A 26,492-nucleotide genomic window follows, 5' to 3' on the forward strand; every position below is an offset into this window, starting at 1 on the left:
GGCTTGTTTACTGAGCCCACCCCAATGAGATGAGCTTTTCCTGGCCTCTGGCTTTGCCCAGACCTGTCTCTTCTTCCCTCAGTATTTACTAGCAGAGAGGACCTTGAAGTTAATGCAGACTTGAGTGCCGCCTTCCCTCTCCCTTGGGTGGTATTGATCAGGAGGCTTCAATTATTTATCAGATTTATAAAGTGTTCGTCTTGCCAAGGTCTTTGGGCACATGGACAAAAATAAAAATATTAATGAATAATAGTAATTTTAAAAAAGCCCACCAAATATAGATGCACATTCTGATGGGTCTACATCAACTCTGTTGGAAACCTGGTAACACTGATTCAGAGCTTCCTTTACAACTTTTTTTTTTTCTAATCATATGATGCACCCAGTTCCAAGGGAGTTTGTCATCCAGCATAAAGCAAATGCATTAACAAGTGAAAAGGTGGAATACATAGATTTATTGCTTAAGGTCAGGCCAAACTGAAAAGACAGTTCAACTGCCGTGTTCAAGATGTCAGTTTCCAACTACCTCCTCCATCTTGCCTTTGTTGAGGAAAGCAAAAATAGAAGTTGATTTTTAAAAAGAGGGTTTTGCATTAACTGTCCCAGATTTTTGTCTAGACACACTGAGACAAATTATCTTCCCCACTTGATCTGCTAGTGGGGAAGATTCTCTGAGAAGGGTGTGCTGTGCCAGGCCAAATGTCTGCTATGCATTCTTTTGCCCCTGTCAAGGGGATGTCTCAGTAGTGATGAGCTGTACAAGCAGGGTGCTGGTGACTTATTTGTTCTTCAGATATTCTTCAGTAAAAGGGAGGTGAGGTGTTTAGTTAGACAGGAGAAGAGTGTGTAAGTCTAAGGAACTTTTCACAGTATGTTGCATCTGAAATCTTAATGCCACATAGGACTTTTTTCTGGTGAAGCCTCCTGCTCTGTTTCTATCCATTGCTGAGACAAGCAAATAGCAGAGACACCAAGAATAAATCAGGACAATTCTTTTTTATTAGCTTGTTTTTTTTTTAAACTTTATTGGAGTATAATTGCTTTACAATGTTGCATTCGTTTCTGCTGTAAAGCAAAGTGAATCAGCCATACATACACGTGTATCCCCTCTTTTTTGAATTTCCTTCCCATTTAGGTCACCACAAAGCATCGAGTAGAGTTCTTGTATTATACAGTAAGTTCTCATTAGTTATCTATTTTATGAAAAGTAAAAGTGAAAATGTTAGTCACTCAAATCATGTCTGGCTCTTTGCGACCCCATGGATGAATGTAAACCTCCAGGCTCCCCTGTTTATGGAATTCTCCAGGCAAGAATACTGAAGTGGGTAGCCATTCCCTTCTCCAGGGGATCTTCCTGACCCAGAGATTGGATCTGGGTCTCCTGCATTTTAGGCAGCTTCTTTACCATCTGGGCCACCAGGGAAGGCCCATCTATGTTATATGTAGCGTCAATAGTGTGTATATGTCAATGACCAAATGGCCATGACCACCAGCATTAACAACCTACATCACTAGTGGGTCAGAGAAGAGCCCTAGCAGGGAGATTTTGCAAATAGAAAATAAGTCACTATAGAGGGGACTGTATGTTATTTTTTTTTCTTTGAAAATCTGGTTATGATTAATATGCTTGCCATTAGGGACCCTCTGGGCTGTGGTGCATATCAGAGTTCTATCTGTACAGAAGAAAAAATATTTGAGCTATCCTCTCAAGTGGAAAAGGAAATGGCAACTCACTCCAGTATTCTTGCCTAGAGATTCCTGTGGACAGAGGAGCCTGGTGGGCTGCTGTCCATGGGGTCGCATACAGTGGGACACGACTGAAGCGACTTAGCATGCATGCATGCATTGAAAAAGGAATGGCAACCCACTCCAGTATTCTTGCCTGGAAAGTCCCAGGGACAGGGGAGCCTGGTGGGCTGCCGTCTATGGGGTTGCATGGAGTCGGACATGACTGATGTGACTTAGCAGCAGCAGTATCCCCTCAAGACAGAATTGTTGAACTAAGGTCTATAGATCAAGTCTGGCCCATTCTTTGTTCTTGTAAATAAAGTTTTATTGGCACAAAGCCCTACCCATTCTTTTATAGTTTGTCATTGACTGCTTTTATGCTTCAGAGTCAGAATTGAGTAGTTATGACTGAAACTGTGTAGCCCCCAAAGCCTAAAATATTTGCTCTCTGGTCCTTGACAAAAAAAATTTGCTGACTCTTGCCTTATGAGAATAAACAGCAGTATAGCTAATAAAATAACAATACTCTACATATTAATATTTTGTAACAGGCTGCTGATTTAACTTCTTTTGGTGGGTGCATGAGCAGTGAGATACAGACAGAAGGCAGTTCTAGTTGAAAGGAATATCAAGGCCCAATGCTCTGTTGCAACTTTACCTTAAGCATCTGTGGTCCCTACTGTGGATGCGTCTGCTTTCTATACAAAATTGAAGACTGTTTAGAAAGAGAGTGAGATATGTTTAGAAGTGCCATCAGGGTCAGGGGTGGTGCTAGATTTCATTGATTAATAGTCTTTACTGACCAGTTGATTTATAGTTAAAAGTTAGTATATCACATGATTAATAGGTAGAAATGAAAAGTATGATACCTGGAATATTTTTCTGTTCTGTAAAGAAAAAATGGGAAGTTTCCTAGGTTGTGTGTGGTAATTTCAGGAATATGACTGATGTTTGCTTATCAAGAACAGCATCAAAAAGGAATGATGATGATATGGATTCTCTCAGGAATTCAGTATGTGAGTCCTTCTGGACAATGTTAGTTATGGCTCTACATGGATTTTATTTTTTTATAGAGGACTCTAAGGATTCCGAGTATAAAATGGTAGATGTGTGATCTTTGTATATGCTATTGTTCTTTCTTCCTTTTTTCATGGCTTTTCCAAAGAAGGCCAGCCCTGTTTCTGTCTTCCAGTGCCCAAGCCTACATGTGCAAAGTAACCGTGTTGTACAGTCAGAAGAAAAGATGATACAATGCTTGAGAAGCAGGCATTTTTAAAAAATAATAATCTTTGCTTTTGTGGGGGTCTTTAATACTTTTAGAATGTGGAAGAATTTTAAGAGAGTACCAGCTAGAGCTCCTCAAATTAATCTATAATTAATGATATCTCCTAAAATCAGTAGTTGAGTTGCTCTTGAAATGCATGTTTTGTTGACACATTTGTTAAGTTCATAATATTATCTAATGTATCTTACCTCTTAGAATATAAGAAAAACTTTCCCATACTCATAGTACATCTTTCCGTATATAGAAAGCCTCTGATTCAAGAGCAGCCCACACTGGAAGACTTAGCCTTTTTGCCTCCTATTGAAAGTGTGAATGTCTAGATTCATAAACAAATTGTGTGCTTTAGCCATTTCAGTATAACTAACATTCTTTACCTTGTATCCTGAATTCAAACAGTTGAAAAATATTTGTTTTCAGTGAGATGAATGCCCTCTGGTGGAAACATCACCAAACTTTTGCACTTGACTACATTTGGGGGGCCCAGGTAGGACTGGTACAAATATATCAAGCATAATCATGGTCAGTGTAGGGATATAATTGACATAACTTAGATGTTTCTTTGTTATTTTAAGCATATGCTCCATTTAAGTATGGTAAATAGAAGATAGTTCAAGTTGTAGGAGTATCCTCTGTATGGACTGAAAACAAAAGATTCAACAAGGAGCTAACTAACCACTTATTATGATAATTCCTTTAGTGCCTTTTACTTTAACATGAGAATCTCTCAGCTGGTAAAGTCATTTGTAAGCAGGGCCATTTGTAATGATTTTTTAATGGAGGACTTTTAGAGAATACCTTGGAGGGTGTTTTAAAACTAAATAGTTGCATAAGAGAGAACTGTTTAAAAGAGTATATGATAACCTGCTAGGAAAAAAGCCAGTGGAAGGGAGGAGCAGGTTTTGGCATTGAAGTTTCACCAAATGACAACTTTATGTCATTTGTCTAATTAACTGCCAGACAATTCATCTTCAGTTCAACAGGGAATGCTTACCAAGCCAGGGATGTGGGCCTGCCAGAACTCAAGTTTTTATAGAAAGCTTTATTTTGGAAATTTCTAATCTGAACACACTTGAAATCTAGCTCTCAGAAGACTTTGTAAAATCATTTATAAGTAAATAGGGAAAGGAGGCAGCAAGAGTTAAGTATTAGGAAGTGGCCCTTCTGTTCAGTTCAGTTCAGTTCAGTCACTCAGTCGTGTCCGACTCTTTGCGACCCCATGAATCACAGCATGCCAGGCCTCCCTGTCCATCACCGTCTCCCGGAGTTCACTCAGACTCACGTCCATCGAGTCAGTGATGCCATCCAGCCATCTCATCCTCGGTCGTCCCCTTCTTCTCCTGCCCCCAATCCCTCCCAGCATCAGAGTCTTTTCCAATGAGTTAACTCTTCGCATGAGGTGGCCAAAGTACTGGAGCTTCAGCTTTAGCATCATTCCTTCCAAAGAAATCCCAGGGTTGATCTCCTTCAGAATGGACTGGTTGGATCTCCTTGCAGTCCAAGGGACTCTCAAGAGTCTTCTCCAACACCACAGTTCAAAAGCATCAATTCTTTGGCGCTCAGCCTTCTTCACAGTCCAACTCTCACATCCATACATGACCACAGGAATTGTGAAGAAAGAAGAGGTTGTTTGTATATTCTGTTGAGTTCCATTCTGCCCAACAACACCTAGTTTTACTGTGACTGTAGCTGCAGCAGAAAAGTTGTAGCTTGTTCTGTTCCTCCTTTTTTTCCCACTTGGATTGGATGGAACTATTGGATATGAAGAAAAAAAAAAACAGTCATCAAGTACCATTTTGTATTGAAAGATGATGTTTTGCATACTTAATAGGCTGAATCACCCTTTCCCTTTTCAGATATGGCTCATGTCCACTAAGCCGTGGACACAGATGATAAATACCATTGTACTTGTCATATCACCAAGTACCATATTTTCTGAGGCAGTGACATCTCTTTGCCTCAGCATTTGTAAGGGACTGCACTCTGGAGTCTAACAGCCTAGCCTGATAGTGTCTGTTCACTTGCAAGAACTTACAGATACGTTAATGCCTTGGTGAGAATTGACTTCTGCAAAATTATGTTTCTTAAACCAGTGCCTTTGATCAAGCTCTGATGCTTAGTCTTCTGTTATCCACTGACTTGTGTCCTGAAGTGGGTGAGAGTATGGGATTTGACTTCTCTAGTGGGAAAGATGAGAGAAGGCAATGGTACCCCACTACAGTACTTTTACCTGGAAAATCCCATGGATGGAGGAGCCTAGTAGGCTGCAGTTCATGGGGTTGCAAAGAGTCGGACACAACTGACTGACTTCACTTTCACTTTTCACTTTCATGCATTTGAGAAGGAAATGGCAACCTACTCCAGTGTTCTTGCCTGGAGAATCCCAGGGATGGGGGAGCCTGGTGGGCTGTCATCTATGGGGTCACACAGAGTCGGACACAACTGAAGTGACTTAGCAGCAGCATCAGCAGCAGTGGGAAAGATAGATTGTATGTGAGAGTCCAACAGAGGCTTGCTAAAGCTTCTTATGGGGGAGCTGCAAGAATTTCTCAGATAAGAAGTGCATGACTGATGTCGTCCTATGGATAACCTTTTACTGGGTATACCCCATGCACCCCAATATGGGAAGCCCTCAAAGTGTCATGTATTGATAATAAGCACTCCTGATGACGTTTCCATTCACAGGTGTTTATTTAGGAAATGTTGGGCAGCCGATGAAGGGACATTTTGTATGTACAGGGGTTGACTTTCTCTTGACAACAGTCTCTATCTTAATATATTTTGTTGAAATGGTTTTGAACCTTAAGCAACGTTACCCAGATTGATCATGCCTGTTGTTTACTCAGTTTGGCTCTGAATAATTCTCAGATATTTCTCTGAGTCAGATTCACCCTAAGAGGTTAAATGTTTGCTGTCATCTCTTCCCACTTACTTTCATTCATTTATAAACATGTATCTATATTAAGCATTGGGTCAGATGGCCCCATCTCTGAGGAGCCTACACTTTATTGGGAAAGTAGAGAGTCAATGGATACTTTAAGCATAATTTGGAAGGTGTTTTGGGAGAGGGTAAGTGCAGATTGCTGTGGGAGCCTTGAAGAATATCTAAACTTTAGAAATTGTCCTAAAGATGAATGCTGGAGGGGGCTTTGGAACTGGCAGAGTGTAAGAATTGGGAGAGGGGTGGGAAGAATGAGGATGGGAGGATTCTAGGTTGGAGGTTCCTGTCCCAAGGCATGACTATATCAGAAAACTTGTGGTATTCATACATTTGCAAGGACTTTGGTTCAGCTGAGTAGAGTGAGTGTAGAGAATTGGGCAGAGAGACAAGAAGGGAGTTGGGGAGATGAGACCACTTTGGAGGTCCTTGGGTAACCCATGGATAGGATTTATCCCAAAGGATTTTGCATGGTGGAAGTGTCTCAGTGATGTGTATGTTGTAGAAAGAACACTTGGGGCAGTAGGAAGAGTGGGTAGGAGGGCTGGGGAGCAGGACTTGAGATAGGGCTGCCAATAGTGTTAACCAAGTTCAAGTAATTCAAACTGATATTAGCATGTTTTCAGGGTAAGATTTAAGAAATGAGATCCTAAAATGTGTGGCAAAGGCAGCATGGTAGAAGGAAGCAGTGTGGCCTGATGGAAAGGCATGAGCAGAGTCTGGCAGATCTGGGTTCAAATCCCAGTGTGATGGTTACTAGCTGTGTGGCTTTGGGTAGTTTCCTCATCTCTCAGCTGGCTTTTCCCCTTCCAGACAATCAGGGTGATGCTTCTTCTTCAGAGTGTGTTGAGAGTGAAATGAGTTTGTATCTGTGTTAAATGTGTAGCTTTTGGTAGCTGCTCTTGAAGCCACGTGTGTGTGTTTGGGCATGTGCACGGAGAGAAGGCCTTCATCTGGATACGTAATTTCTGTGTGCTGATTCAACACTGTTCATTTCCATGCTACACACTCAACCAATACTCCTTTCATGGTTGCCACGTGCAAGGTCCCAGGCCAGGACTCTGTTCCTCTCAGTGACATCTCCTGAGGGGTAGGGCCAGAGAATGTTTGTCAAGTAATTGGTGTTTGCTTATGATGAAGAAAAACAACCCAAAGTCCACTGAATCAAAATACCAGAACACTACTCATCTGGGTTATTAACATTTTAATTCAGATCAATTGGAAAAAAATAACCCTTTGGGGGCATCATTCATATCTTATTGAGTATTTTTTCCTTCTCACAATTTAGTTACTTTGAGAACTGAACACTCATAAAATGTTTTTGTGAACCCAGTAGAATCCATTTTCTCCAGGAGGTTGGATAGAGAGAGGAGACAGAGAGTCATGAATCCTATTTAATTTGATTTCATGCATTTCATGAGAAAAGTTCCCTTCTTTATCTTCTCATTGTATTTCTCCTGAGACCTATAAACAGATGGTGTTAGCAGCAATTTAAGAATGCAAATAGCATCACAGAAGTTTTAGGAAGGTATATCCTCACTTCTTTTCCCTCTTAATACAACAAGAATGATAAACCCCAAACCAAAATCATGACCAAGTCATTTACTGCAATAGGATGGCTGCCCCAGTCCAGCTGTCTTTTTCATCCACCCTGGTTAGGAAACAGTAACTATTTCTGAATCTACCAAGTGTATTTGCTGAATCATCAAATGTTTGTGAAGAACCTGCTATGTAGATGCATGGAAAAAGGAGTGATTATGAAGCTAAATAAGTAGTAACCCTTGCAGTCAAGTAGCTTCTGTATGACTCAAGGCCAACATAACTAATTTTTAAGAAGAGAGACAGAGGTATTGCTGCGGTCCTCTAGAGGAAAGGTTACTTTTTGCTCCTGCTGAGGGGTGCAATGGGGGGATGGATCAGGAGGGAGGGGGTATATGTATGCACATGGCTGATTGGCACTGTTGTGCAGCAGAAACCAAGATAACATTGCAAAGCAATTCTACTCCAATTAGAAAAAATAGTTAAGCAAAACAAATGTACTATACTGATATAAATTGTTAATAAGAAGGGAAAGTGAATGTGCAGTGCATGAACACTTTTCTTTCTGTAAATCTAAAAGTATTCTAAACTAAAAAAAATATAATACTTTTTTAAAAAAGAAAAAACTTTCATAGAAGAACTGGGTCTCCAAAATACTGTCCTAAAGAACCTTTCAGTCTGAAAAATCCCTAATTACACAGAGTTTATGACATATGCTTTTTAACAGTATATTGTGTCTTATTTTTTCCTATGAAATTTTTGTTTGTTTTTTAATAAATTGCATTAGAAAAATGTCCTTGGAAGGCATTCACTGTTCTTAAAACATCAATTTAGAAAGTCAGGGAAAGCTCCTCATTGCAAACAAAGGATGGACTGAAGTTTCTTTCATTCCTAGCCAATTTGGTGACTTACACACAAGCACCACACTATCAGAGCCTCTCCCCTGGCATCGTGCACCAGAATTTATTGTACCTTTGGTCTGAAAGGAACTGAGAAATCTCTTATAAACATGACCTGAGAACTCCAAAAGTCATGCATACTTTTGTGCAAAACCAAGGCAACCAGAGCCTGTGAGTCCCAGTGTGAGCCCTTAGTCGCTACATTGTTGGTTGGCAACCCCAGTCCTCTAAGCGTCTCACATTCCCAGAGTCCCCTGGGGATAATTAAGGTGGTGAAATTTATGTCTTCCTTAAAATAATCACCACCATAAATAGTTATCAATTTTTGAGCCTTTGCTTTGTTCCAGAAATGACTCCATACTTTATATGTATTATCTCATTTGATAGCCTCAAAAATGTCATGAGTTGATGAGGAAGTACAGATAAAGCAACTAAAGATACAGAAGATGAAGTAACTTGACTGATGAGTGGTGATACCAGGATCTGAATCTGGGCAGATATCAGTTACAAATTTTCATTGGTATTCAGTATTAGTATTATTTCTTTTCATTATTCTTTTCTGTTCCCCCTGCCCCTTCATTTTTTTGATCCTTCTTTCTCTGCTTCTGGTTACTTTTTCTGTTTTTCTCCAAAATAGGATATGTTGTTTTCTTTGTTTTCATTAAGCTAATCTTTCAATCTTTTTTAGCTGAATAACCAGAAAAATGAAAACTTTATGAAAAGAAAGAAGCTAGTTCTAAACTGAAAAAGGGACAGTGGGAAGAAAGATTTTATGCTGCAGGGTTTGAATTCCAGGCTTCCAACTCCCAGAGATCATCACACATCTATGATTGCAAACACCTTGTCTGCTCCAAGGAGCTGTGGACACCCTGGGAGTGTGGGTGTAGGTAGCGGTTCTCTAAGAATCAGGGGTTTCTTGATAAGCATCTTTAAAATCCACTCTTAATTTTAATCTCCTTTTTTTTTTTAAAAAAAGTTTTGTTCCTGAACCAAGGGGGAAGCAATTCTGTTTCCAGGCTGGTCAGATTTTTGGAAGCTTGAAGTGATGCTACCAAAAACTGCATGTTCAGAATGGGGTGCAAAATGATCTCATGTGTAATGACACAGACAACTGAATGGGCTAGCTCTGGGGTCTCAGATCAAGGAGACATGATTCCTAGACTGAGCTAGGCACTGGCTCCTTATACATGTGTGAAATTAGGATGATATGAACAGGTTCCTCATGTATTTGGGGGGCTGGAGCATGGTGAAATGTGGCTGCCTAAACAGTAATGACTGTATGGATAGGCCTTAATAAACTCTGTATGTTCTTACTGCATCTCATATTTTCACACGTGTAAAATTAGGCAGAACACCGAGTTTTTAATTCCAATGTCCATCTCTTACTAGCTGTGTGACCTTTGGTGAATTTTCTAACCTCTCAAAATCTGTTTTGATTTGTGAGAATTGCGAGAATGAAAGAATATCTATTAGATGCTCTTATGGTGAGCAGCGAGGCAGTCAGGTTAATTCACTAGTCAATTTCTTGGGTTTTAGCTTGATCTCCAGCATTTACTAACTTTGTGAGTTTGGCCTTGTTTCTCAACCTTTCTGTGCCTTAGTTTACTCACCTCTAAAAAGGAATAATGATAATATTACATCTAGGGCTGTTATGAAGATTAAATGAATTAATACATGTGAAGCACTTAGAAGAAAGTTTAGTATAAGGTTAACATCACATATTAGCTATATTATTGCACACAGCAAGCATAAAAATAACATTCAACAAGTTTATTATTATTAGTCTTAATTATTATAATCACTATTATAAGTGGGCTTCCCCAATGGTTCAGCAGGTAAAAAATTCACCTGTAACGCAAGAGACACAGGAGATGTGGGTTCAATCCCACCACTCCAACCTTCTTGCCTGAAAAAATCCCATGAACAGAGGAGCCTGGCAGGCTACAGTCCATGGGGTTGCAAAGAGTCAGACACAGTTGAATGACTGAGCACACATACATAATATTTTATTGTTATATATATATATGTATCATAATATAATATAATATTACCTTTCAGAATTAGAATATTTTTTAAATAGCAGTAGTAATATACGTGGGCTTCACAGGTGGTGCTAGTGGTAAAGAACTCACCTGCCAGTGCAGGAGATAGAAGGGATGGTTCAATCCCTGGGTTGGGAAGATCTGGAGGAGGGCATAGCAACCCACTCCAGTATTCTTGCCTAGAGAATTCCATGGACAGAGGAACCTGGTGGGCTACACGCCATAGGGTTGCAAAGAGTTGGACATGGCTGAAACAATTTAGCACGCACTGTAATATACTGGATAAGGAAATGAAAATGAAATTTTTTAAAATCTTGAAAATGGGAGGAAAATGAAATCTAAATTAACAAGCATGTAAATTTGGCTGTTATTGATCAGATTCATCGGGGCCCTTTTTTGACATTTGGTTAAGCGTCTGTTTTTTATGTGGGCTATCAAGAGGAGAAGGTCACCCTGGAGAATTATTTGCTGAATGAATTTGCTGAAAACCCAGTCAAAGAGAGCAGTGTGATACACTGTTATCAGTGTCTGTTCTGGGGCCTCAGGTGGGAGCTCTTCTGCCCCAGCTTCAGAGACCCAGGACTGTTATATGTAGAAGAAAGTACTTGAGCTTGGCTGTTGAAGGCAAGAGTCCCCCAGGCAGGGAGGGGGCCAAGGGAAGTCTCTGTAGAGGTTTGAACTGAGGGATGAGGGCGGGGTCAGGTGCTTTGGGGGCACGGTGTCACGTGTGTGTGAGACACGAGATGCTGGAGGACAGAGAAGTGTCAAGCATTGTCCAGGTAGACTGACCAAGGGCAGCGGACAGAGCTGGAGAGGGCGGCCAGGTGGCCTAGGGTGGACTTGTTTCTAGAGGGAGCCTGGAGAGAACTTTCAGCAGGAGAGGGACTTTGTCAACCTTGAGTGTTACCAAGTTGAGTGCAGATAAACCCAGATCCTTCGAGAACAGGTATCTGTTTCTAGCAGAAAGAAACAGAGCAGAGAACACAGACCAGAGCCCTGGAGGGGGGATGGTCTAGCCGTGGGTGAGCTGCCAGAGGATGAGGATCGGGGAAGCTTGGGGACCACAAAACTGTGGAGGGGGAAAGGAGGAAATGGCCAGATGGAGGCTGGAGATGCCTGACGGTGGTGTTAGAGGAATCCAGGGAACAGAGACATTTAGAAATAGTCTGTGCTTGCCTGTGCTCACCAGTACTGAAGGCCCTAGCTTGGTCAACTGGAAGAGGCTGGAGAAAAGGCCACTGAGAAGTTGTTGCCAAGGCCTTTTGGTAGTATCAGGGCCCAGAAGCCCAGAGTCAAGCAAGTTGAAGACCTGTTTGGTTCTGCCACGGCAGGGGCTGAGGTGTCTGCCGCACCCCTGTGACGTGAAGAGGTGAGAAGAAGCAGGGAGGCTTATAGGGACAGATGGCAGCTGCTGGCTGTCCTCAGGTGCAACCTGAAGAAGTGATCACTAGGCGAACTAACTGGCTTCAAGCAAGCAGATTGTGAAATTACTGAGCAGTTGGGGAACAGCCAGAAGTCCTGGGGAGGTGAGCTGAACTAATTGTATTCATGCCAGGTCTTGATAGCCCAGAGCTAAGCCTCCAAAGCGTGGGCTGCACAGAATGAGGAGGCAAAATGCCTCAGTGACTTGGCCCTCAGAGGCAGCTGCCGCGTATCCACCAACTGAAAACGCTGACACTCAGGGCTTGGTCTAGAGGTGGCAAAGAAAGACAAGTTTGCATCACAGAATCTCTGAAGGTTTGAGCTGCAGATGGGGGTCTGAGGCTTCCTGGTTCTGTCTTCTTGGGGAAACAAGCCCAGAATGACCCTGGGGCTTGCTGAGGTCAGCCTGAAGTTAGTGGCAGTCTTAAATCCAGGAGGGCTTTCTTGCCCCTGTCTGCCTTCCACCCTCACCGCAGGTCTCTCCTCTCTCTTCACTCCCTGCCTGATGCCATTTCTTGCCCTCTGAAAGTGAAAGTGAAAGTGAAGTCGCTCAGTCGTGTCCGACTCTTTGCGACCCCATGGACTGTAGCCTACCAGGCTCCTCCCTCCATGGGATTCTCCAGGCAAGAGTACTGGAGTGGGTTGACATTTCCTTCTCCAGGGGATCTTCCCGACTCAGGGATTGAACCCGGGTCTCCTGCAGTCCAGGCAGACGCTTTAACCTCTGAGCCACCAGGGAAGCCCTCTTGCCCTCTGAAGACAGAGATTATCAATCAAGCTCATCCTAACCCTAAACTTCCTTACCACTTTGCTGTCTTCCTACCCATAGCAGCTCTTGCTACTCTCTTCCTAGGAGCTTGTTAGGTGGTTGGTTAACAAAATAGCTTGTGTATATTGCGAGTCGGTGTCTTTCCAGGTGGCTCAGTGATAGAGAATCCACCTGCCAGTGCAGGAGATACAGGAGCTGTTGGTTCAATCTCTGGGTCAGGAAGATCCTCTGGAGCAGGAAATGACAGCCCACTCCAGTGTTCTTGCCGGAGAAATCCATGAGTAGAGGAGCCTGGTGAGTTACAGTCCATGGTGTCTCAAAGAATCAGAACCAACTTAGCAGCTAAACATGCACATTAGGGACACGAAACTGAGCACATTAGGGGGTACATAGTAAGTAGCTTGTGTATTAGAGATACATAGTAAATTGTTTGTATATTCAGTCAGTTCAGTTCAGTCACTCAGTCGTATCTGACTCTTTGCGACCCCATGAATCGCAGCACGCCAGGCCTCCCTGTCCATCACCAACCCCCAGAGTTCACCCAGACTCATGTCCATCGAGTCGGTGATGCCATCCAGCCATTTCATCCTCGGCCGTCCCCTTCTCCTCCTGCCCCCAATCCCTCCCAGCATCAGAGTCTTTTCCAATGAGTCAACTCTGCATGAGGTGGCCAAAGCATTGGAGTTTCAGCTTTAGCATCGTTCCTTCCAAAGAACACCCAAGACCGATCTCCTTCAGAATGGACTGGTTGGATCTCCTTGCTGTCCAAGGGACTCTCAAGAGTCTTCTCCAACACCACAGTTCAAAAGCATCAATTCTTTGGCACTCAGCTTTCTTCACAGTCCAACTCTCACATCCATACGTGACCACTGGAAAAACCATAGGCTTGACTAGACAGACCTTTGTTGGCAAAGTAATGTCTCTGCTTTTCAATATGCTATCTAGGTTGGTCATAACTTTCCTTCCAAGGAGTAAGCGTCTTTTAATTTCATGGCTGCAGTCACCATCTGCAGTGATTTTGGAGCCCCCCAAAATAAAGTCTGACACTGTTTCCGCATCTATTTCCCATGAAGTGATGGGACCAGATGCCATGATCTTTGTTTTCTGAATGTTGAGCTTTAAGCCAACTTTTTCATTCTCCTCTTTCGCTTTCATCAAGTTTGTATATTAGGGATATATAATAAATAGGTTGTGTATTAGGGTGTTGATGGATGTAGTAGATATGTTTCTCCCAGGCAATGCATTCTCCCAATTATATTTTTAACATGGATTTCTCCCTCGTTCATGGACACACTCTCAGTCTGTAATCTAAGTGGTCTATATGCCAGTCTCAATATTCTATCGGAGAAAACTTTTAACTAGAAAAATGAAGTCAAGCAAACTTTTAGTTAAAAATTGTTCTCTTCTTTGCTGTTACCTTCTTAATAGATTTCTAAGGGAGACTTAACCATCAGCCTCACAGAAGGAGCAAAAATTAGTAAATCTTTCCCAAGACAGTTGTTCAGTTGATTGTGGAACAGTTTTTCCTTGGCTATTTTAAGTAGTCGAAAAATTGCACTTTCTTCTCAAACATGAATACAGAAGAAATATGACTGTTTCCCACCAAGATGTGAGGGTGAAGATTCCTGGCTTGGGTGAGGGATGTGGGAGTTGAATAGAATAGAAAAGGAATCCATTAATGATTTAGAAGACTGCTTCATTTCTCTACCTCTGTAACAGAGACAGAGCTTGATCAATATCCTCAAGGTCACTCATGCTTGGTATTTGCTATGTCAGCCAGTCTTTTTTTAAGTTTTGAAAACTATCCCATGCATCCATCCCAAAAGGTTTGGGTGGATGTAGTGCAGAGAGATAGGATTTTATGGAGCCAATAGGGATGTTGAAGGAGATGGGGGTCAGTGTGGTAGGTGTATGAAGGGGAGTTTACAATACAATTTCAATGAGTTGAAAGACTAATTTAGTTCAAGATAGAAACTAGAGAATCAATGGAGAAATCCCTCTTATAATTGCTGATCTGCACCAATAAGGCAATCATTATTGCTAAATAAAACCCTGGCTGTAATGTGGTTTTATTAATCCTTGTGTCTCCTCTTCAGTTATTTCTGTGTTATATTTTCATTGGCTCTTTCCTTTTAAACGTATACATTGCCCCCTAGGGTTTTGCCTAGTCATGTCACTTTTTCTGTTTATTTGTTGTTGTTGTTTTTTAGTCACTAAGTCATGTCGACTGTTTTGAGATCCCATGAACTGTAGCCTGCCAGGCTATTCTGTCCCTGGGATTTCCCAGGCAAGAATACTGGAGTGGGTTGCCATTTCCTGCTCCAGGGGATCTTCCCATCCCAGGGATCGAACCTGCATCTTCTGTGTCTCTTGCATTGGCAGGCAAATTCTTTACCACTGAGCCACTTGGGAGGTCCTCTGTTTATTTATTTTAGTATATATTGGCTTAGTTGAGCTTTTTAGAATAAAGGTTCTCTCTGACAGACTGCTGTTAGAGAAATTCAAGCATCTTATTCTTCTGCTGAACAGAGCAAGTGTGGTGCTCTTTTGGTACCTTATGACAGAGGCCTTGATGGTTGTACAACCCAGCATCCAAATGGTGATCAAGTGATGAAAGGGGGCCCGGCCTATGACTCCTATTCGTCCAGCAGATGAGTTCCTTTTGGTCATCTCATTGTTTGAGGACTCTGGCCAGAATATCTATATTAACACTTAGAGTTAACTGCTTTTGTCCTGGTATTTACTTATATTTGCTTATGTCTCCATCAGCCAAAAAGGGAAAAAACAAACAAATGAAAAGAGTCAAATAACTGACCATTCTCTCCGCAATATTCCAAAGCAATCCTTGGTTCCATGCAGACTCAAAGGCAGGCAGAACCAACGGTGATGACAGTTACTTTTAAAAGTTTCTCACCAGAGAGTTTTTCTGACTATGGACACCTCAGGGGTAGACACCCTGAAAAGTTCCAGAGAACACATGTGGTTTCCAGTGAAAATACTATGCAAATATTTTCAAATACGTTCTTGACTATGGTATTTCCTCTCTATTCATTGCCCTGAAGAATGACGTTTCCTTATTTATTGATATTTATGAAAAAAAAAAAGTGGAGAATTTCCTCTTTGTGATTGGGTCTTAAGATCATATAAAGCAACACCCTGGAGATTAAAATCTCATATTTTATGGAAAAATTTTTAAAATTGTCTCTGAGTTTGAAAGACATTGTCTAAAATGTAACTCAAGCTTGAAGAATGTCTAGACTCTCAACATATGTAACCACTGGGAACATGGTAAAACAACAAGTAGTTTAGATTCAGATGGGAAGTTAGTTCTTGTAAACCTGTCAATGAGCAGATAGGCATTTGAGGGGAAGTCTCTCTTCCCTAAGATTCCCCAGCCTGGGAAGAGAAAGTTCAGTTTACTCCCAGTTCCCAACATGGAATGTGAAAAGGGAAAATCTGATTGTTCTTTCTTCAAATGCTGCTGAATTATCCTCCTAGCGTTAAGTATCAACCACGACAGCAATTCCACTGTAGAATATTATGAGCAGAGTTAATTATAACTGTTTAATGAGGCAGATCCCAATTTTCCGTAGATCATGAACCTTCATACATTAAAGGAGGGAGACAGTTCACATTTTTATTCAACTGACATTTGGTTAATATACTTCAAACAAGTTTCGGATATACCAAGCTGATTATGAAATAGCTTTGCCCTGTTCATAAAATGCTTTTAATAAAATGAAAAAACATTCATGTTGTTCTTATCATTTACCAGCTCCATGATGTCATTTTCAGTTTATCAAGAGACCGCTCTGTAAGAAATATCATTGTATTTCTCTGAAGGTCACTAGGTTAGCAAAAAAGAACTAGCTTCTACTGTCAGTCACATTGAGATTAAAATCCCTTCTTTGCCACCTGCTATCATCCTGGAGCAGTAACAACAATACTGCCATTTGCTGAGCTGTTATCAGTTTGAGCCATATGAAATTATTACTTTCCTAGGCTAGGATGTGGTTAAATAGAGCCCTTTTCTTCTGGTTCAGACTAATGCATGTGCTAAGCCGTCCATCTAAGAGCTTATAGATAGATATTCTCTCATCTGGTTCTTTCAACAGTCTTAAGAAAGATGTAAGTATCACCATTTACAAGTGAGAACACCTAGCCTTGCCCAAGATTAAGAAAGTTGCTCAATGTCACAAATTAGTAAGGTGGAGGAGATTTAAACCCTGAGCCATCTTTTGACCTCAGTGTTTCACAGCCTTCCTGTGAAATAGATATTATATCAGTTCCCTAGTCCTCAATTTCCTCTTCTGTAAACAGGGAAAGGATTTGCCATGAGGATTTGAGATGACATGTGTGAGGGTGTTTGTTATGTACCAGTGATGGATTAAAGTGGAGCTGTCATCACCATCAGCACCACTATCCAGGTCTAACATTCTACACACTCAAAGGTGTGTACAGAATGTGCACAGACTATAAAGGAAGTCAGCTGTCTGTGTGTGTGTGTGGTGTGTGATCTTTTCTATTTCCAGTAGCTCTTTGCACAAACTATAGTGGTTGGAGCCTAACACTTGCACATGCACATTGCCCACTTTGCTATTTTCAAAACAAGAAAGAAATTGCATTGAAACTACCCTATCGAGAACAGAGGTGTCCGTGACAAATTGGTTTAATTGAAAACAACGTAAAAAACAAACAAAAAACAACTCTACTGGTTTAGAGCTGGTTGGGGGGGGGGGCGGGGGGGATCAAATTAACCATGGAGAATCTAAGTGGAGGGTTTTATTGATTGCCGTAGGCATGACCTAAATTGCAGAGTGTGAGTTATAATGAAAGTACTACTCTTTCTGTTCTACTAATTGAGAGGCAGTATTTTTCATATGGTGAAGTTGGGGATGGTGAGCACGGCCAGGAATCTTCTCCCAGCTGTGGCCCACAGATCCGTGTGGCTCCAGGACCATTTGCCCACCCTGAGGCATTCACTTCTCCAGTCACAAACACAGATGATTATTTTATGAAACAAGATTTTGAATTTTTTTTTCCAGAAGGCATTTGAGGTACAGGCTATAGGTAAATTTATACAGATTGAGATATTTTAATGTGAAATAATTTCCATGCTGTTCTATTTTAGAGGAAGGGAGGACAGCTAGCTCTCTTGCTGTGTGGGTCACAGAAATGACTACAGAATAGGGATCAGCACACCTGTGGGCCAGATCTGTTTCTCTGAATAAAATTTTCCTGGAATATGGCAGCTTCTGTGTGTCGTGTTCCATGACTGCTTTTGTGCTAAAACAGCAGAGTGGAGTGCTTGCCTCAGAGGGACACCATGTAGACCGTACAGCTGGGAATCTTTGCTGCTTGGCCCTTTCCAGAAAACCCATGCCAGTCCCTGCTGTGGGAGCCGGGGAGGTTTCAGATAATCCATTCGACAACACACAAGCTCAAGCTGCTTTCTTTTTATGTCCAGAGATGCAAGTTTGGCAAGGAGAGGGAGGCTTGGTGGTTGCAGTTGATGTGTGTGTCTCTCTGGGACTACATCCAGGAACATTTCAACCCTCATCTTCAGCATTTGATGGTGCCTATGAACCACACAGACAGAGAGACACAGAAAGGAGACATTGTATCTATGAAAATACCAAATTACAGGAAAGAAGATTGGGGGACATTGACTAGCAATAAGAATGAGGCACCACCTCCAAATGGGGGCCACTGGGCCATTTATTTCTGGGTTGGGGCAAAGGCTCTGAGGGCTCTTGACTTTCCTCTTTGGGAGAGAGTTAATAGGTTAAAAAAGCAATGCAGATGGGCTAACAAAATGGCAGAACACAGGTGAAAGCCAAACCAAAACAGTACCATGAGGTACACTTTGAGGTTGGATAGAGCTGTGTTTTACTGTTTGTTGGAGACTGGGCAAGTTATTTACCTTCCTAGTTTTCTTATCTCTGATACGAGGAGAAAGCTCACTTTAAATTAGTTTGTGTACACATAAAGTGCCTCACACTACCAGAAACGTGAGGAAAATGTGGCTGTTATCCTCCCTTACTCACCATCTGCCTTTCACAGATTTGTAGTTATGGTCGAGGTGACTATCATTCGAGGAGGGAAATTCTTGACTGTAGAAGGACATGGGAGGTCTGGGACGAGGGTTGAATCTGATGTTAAGTAGACTGGATTCCTTTTCTTCACATCGTGATCTGAAACATGGGCACCTCACCCTCGTTGACATGTTTCCATCTTGCTGTGTTTGATCAGAAGACAGACTGTCAGTGAGATAACAAGGGGAGACACAAACACAGTCTCGTGAGATCTGTATTAGGAGAGACTATCACTTTGGTCTTTATTTTACTCTTAATGTTGTTGTTTCAGGTAAACCCTGGAAGTTTATGGATCTGAAGGACGGGGTGGGACAGACTTTTCTCAGCGTCTTCCTGGCCTCTGGTCCTCCATCCTGGGTTTCTTCACTGCCCACATTCTGAAGCCTGCCATGGCCTCCAGCATTAGGCCACCCAGTTTCATGCCCACTGATGCTCTTGGCCGATTCTCTGGCCCTCTTTAGTGACAGGCACCTATGGATGTTCTTGCTCAGTTCTCTGGGCTCAAGGGAAACCCAGAGGACCTGAGGTCATCACACAGACGGGCCCAGGTCAAGCACGGCACTATCTTACAGCTCTTAGGGGCCCTGAGAAGAGAGGATACATGTGGGGCAGCTGCTTTCTAGAGCCACCGCAGGCTCCTCAGCCCCCATACCCTCAGACATCTGGGGGGGTCTGTTAGTTCTGCCTAACCCTGGGACTCGGCCAATGGCTGGCCAGTCCCCATGTTTCCTCTGCAGTGCCTGGCTCACTGAATTATACGTTCACACTCTCTTTTCTCTGCTCAGTTCTCCTATTCTGAGTACCCTCTTCCTTGCCCCAAATTTCTTTGTCTCCTTGATCATGTAACTGAGGGCATCATTCTTCTCTGGGGGTCACTTCTGGGGGAGGTTTGGCTACCCCCAGCCTCGGGCTCTCTGGGGCCCCAGGTGGCTGTCCTTAGGGCAGTTCCGTCCTGGCTCTTCACCCAGCCCCACACTACTGTGACATGGCTTGTTGCAGACAGTTCCAAGTGTCACACAGATGCAGCACAGTCACTTGAAAGCCAATCACTTCTTTTTGGTGGTGAGTTCTTTACCACTAGCACCACCTGGGAAGCAGCAGGTAGACCTTTTTCTCATGTTCATGACCTTGTGGTCTCGGGGTGACTGTGTTGCCTCTAGGTGTCAAATCTATATGCCAGGTAGAAAGAAGGCAATGAGGTTTGACCTTTTCATTCAAGAAGAGTAGGAACCCCCGCCCCAGACGTCTTGCTGTATCTCAATGGCCAAGATTATGACATATGCCCACCCTTAGCTTCAAGGGAGACTGGAAAATCAATAATATTGGTCCCTCTCCCTCAAAGGTAGAGGGAGGCAAGGGGAAAGGGATTTGTGGATGGGTTTTGAATAGCAACCCACAATATCTACCAAAGGTCAACTGTTTCAAGAGATGCTGGCAGTCTAGGATGTCATAGGATTACAATTTGTTTAGTTTTTCTGACAGTTCAAAAACTCTGGCTGATTCAGATCATTAATTTAGTGAGAAATTGATTTTGGTAGAGTATTTGGGCATCTTCTGTGAACAAAAGAATCACCAAATCAGTCAATAGTTTAATTGTGGAATAAGACAGGGTAGTAGGAATCATATTCCACTGTCTTAGGGAACAAACTTTTTAAGCCCTTTAGAAGAAATCTCATGAAAACAGTTGATGAATTATATAAATTTCAGTTCTTCTTTTCTTTGGGGTAAGGCTGAATTACCCCCTACTTGCCAAAACATGCTGGAAATGCTTTATTGGCTTAATTTCAATTCCTGTATATATATGAAAGTAATAAAGCTGCATTTCTTTAAACATATTTCATAATTTAGAGTTTTCATAAATTCTTGCTGGCTTTTCTTTCTAGTACACCATAAATTGGATTCTACTGCATATCGATCATATCATAGTAAGATATTGGAATAGTATGAAAGTTCATTTAAGGAGGAAACTTAAGGTGGCAAGGGTAAAGGAACTAAGGTAAAAGCAATATAAGGCAATGGTGGCATTAATTAAAGATCTGCAAACCGTGGCCCATGGGTCAGGTGAAACTTGCCATCTGTTTTTTATAAATAAAGTTTTATTGGAACATAGCCAGCTCATTCCTTCACATATCTCATGACTGATTTCATGTTACAGCAGTAGAGTAACATGCTAGTTGTAATACAGACTATGTCCCACCGAGTTGAAAATATTTACTGTTTGGCTCTTCACAGAAAACATGTGACCATTACTGGTCATGGGTGGTTCTGTGATAGCTGAACACAGTAATTGGGTTCCACTTCCCTTCCATGTGGAAATCAATTTAAAAATGTTTAGATAAAAATAAAATAAGATAAATAGGTGATTTAGCAGAAATGCATTCAAAACTCTTGGACAAGATCCATTGGGGCACTGGGATATTTATTTTCAAATTAAAAAAAAATACAACAACAACAAAAACCTGGTTCGATTTCTGTCTTTGGCACCACGTTAACATTTTGTTCCAGCTCTGTGTCTGTAGCCAACACCTGAGTTTGCCCTTTGCTGGCTCTGTGCCTTTGAGATGACATGGGGATACTGCCTAGAGTGCAGGGGCTACAGAGTCTCTGAGTGTCCTTTCTTCACTCAGTTCTCTGATTCTGTGACAACATAGATCACTTCTTATCTAAAACATAGGGATTTCTTTTATTAACAGTATCAGTACCACTTTGTCTTTTCCATTTGGTGCATGTATTGACCAGAATGCGTGGCATCTTAGGTCTGTGTTAGTAAACATTCACAACTTCTTTTGAACAAAGCACATTCTCTGGTTCAAAGGGACAAATGCTAAGAGCTGGAGTGCAGAAATACCTAATATTTATTGAATGTGCATCATTCACACACATTCTTCTAAGCACTTGATATATATTAACTTATCTAATCTACACAGGGACTCCAAATTAAATGCCATCATGAGCTTCATTTTACTGATGAGTAAACCAAGGCAGCCTCCCCAAAGTCACACCATCATTGCACATGCTAGTTTCAGAATCCTACTCTCAACCACTCTTCTTCCTGCCTCCTCGTGGGTCAGATTTTGCACAGCAGCTATTTTCCACCTTCACAGCAGTCAAGGGAGAAAACGAGTATGAGAGATGCAGGTTGGAGTTCCTGGAAATTATAGACACTTTTGAAAATTAGAACAAGACTTTTTTTCACTTACCAAAAAACTTAACTCTGCGCCATCAAGATCACCCTCGAGGTTCCTCTTCTCAGCCTTTTCCTCTCTTTAGTCAGATAAAAGCAATTTTAGGACAATAGTTCAGGCAACACAGGTTGGAAACTGGGTCATTTTTGTGAAATCATCTTTCTTTGCCAAAACCATTTTTTAATTCTTTCTCAGAATTAAAAAAAAAAAAAAAAGCAAACAAACCATGTGGAACAATCTGTGGCAGATGGTTATTTCGGCTCTAGGTGAGTTTTTGTCATTATACTCTGGGATGGAGAACTCTGCTTTGTATAATCATCTGTTATTTCAGTGAACTGCCAGCTAAGAACTAGTGGAGCTCTGATGGTTTAGGATGGGATTTTTTTTTTTTTCCTTAGAGATGAACACATAAGGTCTCTCCACTTGAGTTCTGTAGAATTTTAGATGCCATGTATAAACCAGTAGTCTGACAGTTCAGTTAGGGGTTTGGAGAGGTGAGGTAGAATTAGTTAAAACACGTTTGCCCTCTTTTCCAGGTTTAGCTTCCCTTGGAAAGTACAACCATAAACAGCTAAACTATGGTGTTCAGTGTGAGCGCAAGTCCCTAATTAATTTATTTTATGTTAATTAAGTTTATAATTATATAGTAAAACAGTTACTTTCTCCCTCAAGAAATTGACTGAATCTTCTGAAGGGCCTTTGTGACTGTAGTTTAGGTGCAATTAAGTTAAATTTAGTTAGGGTTCGGTTCATTTAGCTACTGCTGGAAGATGCTAGATGGGAGGAAATGAGCAACATCTCAGAGGCAACTCTGGATCTAGAGGGTGTGTGTGTCTCTCTCCTGCACTTGGGCAGCTAGTGTAGGTGTTGAGGACAAGGGCAAACTGGACACCTATCAAGGTGAGGTTTCATGTTTGTTACCTCTGTATAGTCCTCAGCTGTGAAACTGTAGACTCCTGTAACTGTGGATAAAGGAGAAATATTTTTGCAATTTTTTTTTTGTGTGTGTGTGGTTCTGGAATTGGAACTGAAGTCATGGAACAGTTTTCAGATGTCTTCCATCATGGGTGTGAAATCCCTGAATCCCTCTTCACAGTCAGTGATATCACCAGCCAGTGGCCACAATTTTGGCATCAAAAAGCCATTTTACCTCCTTAGAGGAGTGGGAAAGGGTCCTTGGCCAGCCTGTGGCTTTGGTGGCTGGCTGTGGTTCAACACAGCCTTCTCCAGCAGTCCCAGGGCTTCTAACTAAGAGGACCACAGTTTCGCAGGAGTGTGAAAATGGATGTTTTGAGCAAAGTTTCCTTCTGTGAGTTTTTACTTGATAGCTTATAATAAAGAATTTGTTTAGGCCTATGATTGAAAATGCAGTTGAAAGCAATCATTTGCAGTGGCTGCTGAGTTGCCTGCAGGATTAAAGTGTCCTGCTCATGACTGTGAATGGAAATCTGGAAAGTACAATTATTACTGTGAGAAGCATATGATTATACTAGAGAATAGCACAAAAGCATCTTAGTACACCCCGGTGGTGGACAGACTTCACCTATTTTAAAGTCCCCTTGGTTCTTGAAGCATTTATTTCCTGGTGGATGTCAGAAGTCCTTGTTTTGGAAACGAAGCTGGAGAATTTTTTTTGTCCTAAAGTGCCAGGCTGAATTATGCAAGATAATTTAAAAAGATGTTTTGATGTCCTGTCATCACAGTGAAAGGTAACTTATTACTGTATGATCAGTGAATGAAACATATACTTACAATAAGGATTTACCATATAGTGCAGGAAACTACAGTTAATGTCATGTAACAAACTATAACAGAAAACAAAAAAGAATATATATTTGTATATATTCATATGCAATTGAGTCACTTTGCTATATGCTTAAAACTAACACAATATTATAAATCAACTGTATTTCAATAAAAAAGTATACTTAAACAAAATGTGATCACTGAGCCCACTTCTGCCTATGTGCTTTTATCTGTAAAATGGAAGTGCTCACCTTGCTTTTCAATACTTAATAAGCAAATGATATTCCCCTTCCCAAAGCAAGTGTTAAATATGACTTATATATACTTGAGAAGGTATAGGGAAATCAGATTTTTATAAATTGAATGTTTTTTGCACCCAGTGTCTTAGTAGAGTAAAACAAAATAATCCCAGAAATATAATGGTGAAATAACTTCCAATAAAGTGGAAACTAGATTAGGTTATTAAAGAGGAAATTAAATCATATTAAAATCTAGAATATAAGTTCCACTCAATAAACAAAAATAATGATGTCAACATATGCCTCAGTTCTTTCCAGTCCATAGGAGAAAATGAGAAGGGCCCAGAGATACAGAGAAAGTAAGACATGAGAGAGAGGCAGAGACAGGGTTAGAGAAAAATAGAGAGTCAGAGAGAATAAGAGAAAATATATCCTCAAAAACACATTTGGACATCTCTGAAAAATGAAACAAAAGAAGGTATAAAATTGGGAGATCAACTAGAAAGACTCTTGGCTACACAGCCTGGAACAGGATAAGTGTTTGTGGAACTTCCAGTCTAGAAAGCTTTAAGGAAGGATGTGGTCATTAGTTGGTTCAAAGTCATAGTAAGCATTTACCACAAAGTCCTAAATGGGCTCAATGAAGGTGGACCAAGGTCAGGAGAGAGATTATTTCAAATGCAATATATTTTTTTTGATCAGTAGGATAGTTTGAAATTTCCAAGGCTTGGCACTTAGTCTATATGTCCTAATTCTAGCAACTGTACTGAGCTGAGGAACTTGAAAATGGCTTGGGGAGTATTAGGTAATCATATCAACTCTACTCACTTCAGTATGTTAGATTTATTTCATCACTGTTCTAGAACAGGCAACTGAGGCTCAGAGAGGCCAAGAGAGCCAGGATCCAAGCTCAGTTCTGCTGGCTTCAGGCTGCTTTTTGCTCTCTAAACAGCCATCCTTGTGGTTTTCTTTCGGGCCTCATGAAATTAACAAAGAAGATGAAAACATAGGGCAATTGTACTTGATGAGATTCTGATTACAATGCCAGCTATAAATAAAGTTCTAGACTCTTGTAGAGTTAAACAGTGGATGGTTAAGTGACCATAATTATGAAGAACGGAAGAACAATTTATAGTCCGGTCATTACTTCTATGCCCGTGTAATTATACTCTGTCCTTTCATCTATGTGACATTATAGATTTTTACACCTTTCACATAAGGGAGTGCATTTGTCTATCATGTGTCCTTTGAATGCCTCTTGTGTTTATGTAGATGATGATTTCTGTTTTGAACTAATATCGTGTGTACAGTTACAAGATAAATAGCCTTTCCCTTTTAATCACTTTGACTTACTAAAGAACTTCCTGTAAGGTATGGAAAGCATTCCTTAAAATAATGTCAGATGTTTGGGTATACTAAATTTTCATTATAAGAAAAAAACTAGAATACATTGTTTTTCCAGTGTCTTGGTTCTAGTTGATTCTTGGCATGGTTGCTATAATTCTTAACCAAGCTGTTATATTTGGTATGCCATGCATGCCATGCATACTTTATTTAAAAAAGAAAATAAACTGTGAAATCTGGTGTGTGTAAAAATGCACCATCTTAAAAATTCAGAGTTTTCTACATGTATAAATTGTACCTAAACCAAGGAAGTATGAAGAGACTTCCTGTGTTACTGCATGAAAGAACTGAGGCAGAGAGAATCTTCTTGTCTTTCAGATACGGGTACTGCCGTGCTTAAAGCACTGAGGTTGACATCTGTTCCAGCTGCTCTAAGATATTGCTGCGGGGTTAGTCAGGGTCATGAGGTGGGATGGGCTTTTTCCAAAATGAGTTCTTTTGAGCAAATAAAAAGGTCACAACAGTGGAGACTTCCAGAATTTTGGGCTTAAGTCAAGTCAGGGGTTCAACTGGCCGTCCAAGTCTGAATGCATATGAAGTCAAGTCAGGACATCAACCGGTTGCCCAAGTCTGAATGCTGTGTCTATGGGATTGACATTGCACTTTTCATGTTTCCAATGGCAATTAGAGTAGGTTTTCCATATTATTGAGACATTTTGAAATGGGTCACCTGCTGCTGATAAGAAGTGGTCAGAGGGGTTGGCTGTGGCATTAACATCCCGGGGGTTCCACCTGATGGGGAAATGCTTTTGGACCATGGATCCTGTTCTTGGTAGCAGGAATAGACTGGTATTCTTTCAGACTGGTGAGCACGTCTGGGACATTACCTTATGCATCTTGCTAGGGTAAGAGATGACCACTGGAATATGAGTTGGATTCACTGCTAAAGGGTCTGATCTGGGACTTTCAATTTGGTGTCAGGTCATGTCCCTCATAGGCTCACCAAGGGCAGGTGAACCACCTTCCAGACCCCAAATTCCCCATCGCACCTCAGATGTTCTGGAGGAGAGGTATGTTTTATTTCTCATTCTGGTGAGACAACTTCTGAGATGATGGAAGTCCTTCTGCTAATGTTGTCCTGGAGAAAAGGTCCCAGAGAAAAAAGGGCACGTTTGGGTGGAGGACCTCCTTCCTGCCCCGTGATAGCCTCCTGTTTCTAAACTCGGGCACACACACTTTTCTGCATAAAAGGCTGGGGCCAGAC

At 41.3% G+C, this 26,492-nt stretch overlaps 1 protein-coding gene and 1 long non-coding RNA gene across 6 annotated transcripts in view; both read left to right on the plus strand.

The window, feature by feature from the left end:
* Positions 1–26,492, plus strand: part of NTRK2 (neurotrophic receptor tyrosine kinase 2) — a 396,903-nt gene that overhangs the window by 133,472 nt on the left and 236,939 nt on the right. The window lies entirely within an intron of this gene.
* Positions 1,920–4,776, plus strand: LOC120866845. Its single transcript, XR_005721760.1, has 2 exons — positions 1,920–4,186; positions 4,616–4,776. It is a non-coding gene; the product is annotated as an uncharacterized LOC120866845 (long non-coding RNA).

The sequence above is a fragment of the Oryx dammah genome, unplaced genomic scaffold (genome assembly GCF_014754425.2).
Source record: "Oryx dammah isolate SB20612 unplaced genomic scaffold, SCBI_Odam_1.1 HiC_scaffold_1, whole genome shotgun sequence".
Lineage (NCBI taxonomy): Eukaryota > Metazoa > Chordata > Mammalia > Artiodactyla > Bovidae > Oryx > Oryx dammah.